The sequence below is a fragment of the Octopus bimaculoides genome, chromosome 27, assembly GCF_001194135.2.
Source record: "Octopus bimaculoides isolate UCB-OBI-ISO-001 chromosome 27, ASM119413v2, whole genome shotgun sequence".
Lineage (NCBI taxonomy): Eukaryota > Metazoa > Mollusca > Cephalopoda > Octopoda > Octopodidae > Octopus > Octopus bimaculoides.
In genome coordinates, this window is record NC_069007.1 from 12,642,873 (window position 1) to 12,647,188 (window position 4,316).

Below are 4,316 nucleotides of genomic sequence, written 5' to 3' on the forward strand. Positions count from 1 at the left end.
GCTCTTATGTTTACTGTATTGAAAGTGTTTTGCGTAGAATGTGTGCAGTACCCAGTAGTGCAATTTTCTGTATGTTATATATATTTGTAAGTCCTGGTGTTTTTGCTATGTATTTGTCTGAATATTTTTTTATTATACCTAAGGCACCTACTATGATAGGAATTGTTTCTGTTTTTAGATTCCACATTCGAGTTATCTCTATTTCCAGGTCTTTGTATTTTGAAAGTTTTTCCGTTTCTTTTAGAGAAACGTTGTCATCTGCTGGTATTGATACATCAATTAGAAAGCATTTTTTTTCTTCATGATCTTTGACAACTATTATTATTATTATTATTATCATCATTATTATTATTATCATATTGTATCTGCTGAGGGTTTGTACTGTTTGTCAAGTCACAACAGGGACCTCAGACAGACTACTTTATGCAATATGCATACAGCTCCAAGTGATGCTGACTTTTGCAATACATCTAGATTGTAGGGTATCTCTAAGGTTTTCAGATGTTTTTTCAGCTTGACTGGCATTGAACCCAATGCTCTGATGACAATAGGGATATTTATCAACTTTTTCTTTCATATGGTCTCCTGGCACTGTTATGTCGATTATTTGGCTACGTTGGTTATTATAAAGGCACTCTTGTTTGTTCCTCCTAAAGGTTACTATATCCAGCCTTCGGAGTTCTAATCTCTTGTCTGTCTGGAAGTCAAAGTCCCAGAGGATTTTTGCCTTCCCCTTTTTGTCCATTACCTTTTCCAGTGTATGTTGGTACCAAGCACCTCTAACCTCATATCCATACTTACGGCATAGTAGCCAGTGGAGGTTTTGGGCTACTTTGTCATGTCTACACTTATTATTATACTTACTATTATAAGTACCAGTCAAGCACTGGGGTCGATGTAATTGACTCATCCCCTCCCCCAAAATTATTATTATTATTATTATGGTGGTGAGCTGGACGAAATGCTTAGCAGTATTTTGCCCATTGCTACGTTCTGAGTTCAAATTCCACCGAGGTTGACTTTATCTTTCATCCTTTTGTGGGGATCAATAAATTAAGTACCACTGAAACACTGGGGTTGATGTAATCAACTATTCCCTCCCACCAAAATTTCAGGTTTTGTGCCTATAGTAGAAAGGATTATTATTATTATTACACTTATGCGTACCTTTCCTTCTTTGGACACAAAACCCTGCTTGCGAAGACCTGTTGAGGCAAGTGAAATTGAAATCAAACCAAATTCGACGACTGACACCCATGCCAACCTTCCTTCATTGGACACTAAACTCTGCTTGTGAAGACCTGTTGGGACAAGTGAAATCTAAATTGAACCAAATTAGATGACTGGTACCCGTGCCAGTGGAGCGCTAACAGCACCATCCGAGCGGGATCACTGCCAGAGCAGCTGTTTGGGCTTCCATGCCGGTGGCACGTAAAAAGCACCATTTGACTGTGATTGGTACCAGCATTGGTACCGTGATTGATACCCTCATTAAAATTCTTCATCTGCAATTTTGATGAAATTTGAATCATAGGTATTCCTGTTCATTAGAGAAAATGTAAAAGAAAAGTTTAATTCTTCAATTCCATGTGACACAGGCAATGCCACGTATCATTGCTAGTGTGCATGTGTGTGTGTGTATATATACATAGAGAGAGAGAGAGGGAGAGAGATATAATGTGTGTATACATATTTGTCATTTTTGTAATGATTCTTTTTCTTTTTCCCTAATTATTTATTCAGCTTCACATATGTTGAAAGTTCTGATAAATATGAATACAACCCTTGTAAGCCATTCAAAGCAACCGTTAACAATGGAGAATGTGCTAAAATCAAAGACTTAGCTGTAAGTATTGCCTATTTTTCTATTATATACTTCCCCTCCTCCACTACCTCCCCTCTCAAAGAATCCTTGTCTTGCAAGTTGCTGGATGACCTTGTCAGTTCTGGTGCCACATAAAAAGTATCCAGTCCACCCTGTAAAGTGGTTGGTGTTTGGAAGGGCATTCAGCTGTAAAAATCATGCCAAAAACTAACCTAGTGCCATGTAAAAAGCATTGAGTTTACTCTGCAGAGTGGTTTGTGTTAGGAAGGGCAAACAGCAGCGAAAAACCATACCAAAACTGATCTCTCCTGAGCTAGTTTATTTCATTGAATTTGCTATGACGGCATTACAAAGAGTAGCGTGTGGGCTGGACAAGGACAATGATGAGATGAGATGAAATTTACAAAGATGATACAAATGAAAGGGATTTCGGCGCCCACCGACCAATAAACCCTCGAAATCACAGGTTCAATCAAATATACAACTTTTACACAATATAATCAAATAATCAAATATAATCAAACTAGCACTGTGACCACCTCACAGCGTTAGTGACGAGGGGGAATGTTAGAGGTGGTGGGGGGGAAGAAATGATAAAGATGGTGGTAGTGATTATTAGCCATGGACAAGGTTACTGTTAAACCCAGGTCGTATCTATGTTCTAAGGCATTCCAGCCATGACTATCTCACCTTTTCTTCCCCTTTTATTTGATTGAAAAGTTGAAACTGTTTTGACTTTTTGCTTTCTTTTGTCAGCTTAGCCTGTCAACTGACGACTGCCGGGTTCTAGGAGAGCAGAGTACTGCAGCGTTTAAAGGGGACACAAATGATGAAGGCGGCATCTATATACACTACCAGTACAGTAACATAACTACTAACAATGGAATTATTAAAAACATAACTAGGTAAGTATCAAAGTATTGGTGTGGTGGCAGCGGCAGCGGTGGCAGCGCTGATGCTGCTGCACAAATAAAATTATATATTGGTTTGTGTTGTTTTAGATAACTTGTACTCAGGCACATGCAAGACTGTTCACACTTGCAGTTTGAAAAGCCAGCCAGTGGCCTGCTGACTTTGAACTAGAGTTATGGTAAAGATTACAAATGTTTGTGGAATATTTGGCCTCTCAGACCTGTGTCTAACTTTACCCCCCACTTGGGCTCTTGAGCTAAACACAAAAAATAGACAGTTGCATACACAACTCAAGAGTACTGACTGCAGGCAAACTAATGGATAGAATCAGAAAAAAAATTCAGGAGAAGAACAATAATAGGCCTTTCTCTTAATTACCATATTTGTTAGGCAAACAAAGGAACAGTTGCATAGACAACTCAGGAGTAACAATTGCAGGCAAACTAATGGATGGAATCACAAAGATATTCAGGAGAATAACAATAATCAGCTTATTTCTCTCAAATACCACATTCACCCGAGTCGCTTCTTTCCTCATCATTTTCACCATTTTGATTGTTTGAGTGATTCTCATTGCCAGCATAAATAAACTTTTTGTCCGAAGGATATCCTCAATAATTTCCTCAACTTCCAAAGAGTCTAGGCCTTGCTAGACAAAGTGCTGGGTTCATCACATGCTCTTTTCATTGCAATATTGGTTTTTTTTTTTTTTTTCAATTGAAAACAAAAGTAAACAACACAAAGCTCCAATGTGATTGGTGGTTTAATTTTTAGTCTTTTATCTTTCTCTATGTCTGTTGTTCCTTACCATTTTAGTGGGAATCTGGGAACACGACATGACAGGGTTGATATAAACTAGTGGGGACTGTGGAAATTCCAGTGTAAATCAGCCTATTTGAATATCTACTTTCCCCTCTGTCAGTGAATGTATCTGCTTACTCTCATAATACCAATAAGCATTTAGACCTAGTAGCAAAACAATAATAATAATAATAATGGTTTCACATTTTGTCACAAAGGCAACAGTTTGGTGGGAGAGGATGGGTCAATTACATCAACCCCCATTGTTCAACTGATGTTTATTTTATCAACTCCGAAAGGATGAAAGGCAAAATCAATCTTATCGGAATTTGAACCCAGAATGTAAAGATGGATGAAATACTAAGCACTTTGCTCAGCATGCTAACGATTCTGCCAGCTCACCACTTTAATAATAATAATAATAATAATAATAATAATAATAATAATGACAGTGTCATAGCATGGCCATAGCCTTTGCTCTAGAATACACAAAAGATAAAAGTGTAATATCCACACTTCTTTGCTAAGATTTGTGCCTTTGATTTGAACACACTAATTCAGAATAATATAGACCTCCCTTTCTCTGTTTCTCTTGTGTTTTTCTATTATCTCTCTCAAATCCACTATTTTCATTCTCTTTGTCTCCCCTTCTTTCTTTCTCTCTCTCTCAATATATATATATATATATATATATATATATAGAAAAAAATTAAGGTACTCAGAAATCTGGATGTTTGTACATTTACAGATTTTTATTAATGTCACATATTAAAGCGCT

General features: G+C 37.2%; 1 protein-coding gene across 1 annotated transcript in view; it reads left to right on the top strand.

The window, feature by feature from the left end:
- Nucleotides 1-4,316, top strand: part of LOC106873057 (cation-dependent mannose-6-phosphate receptor) — a 30,207-nt gene that overhangs the window by 19,143 nt on the left and 6,748 nt on the right. Inside the window, exons 2-3 of the mRNA XM_052977193.1 lie at nucleotides 1,744-1,846; nucleotides 2,582-2,730. The gene's annotated coding sequence lies outside the window, so the exon portion shown is untranslated. The remainder of the gene's footprint in view (nucleotides 1-1,743; nucleotides 1,847-2,581; nucleotides 2,731-4,316) is intronic.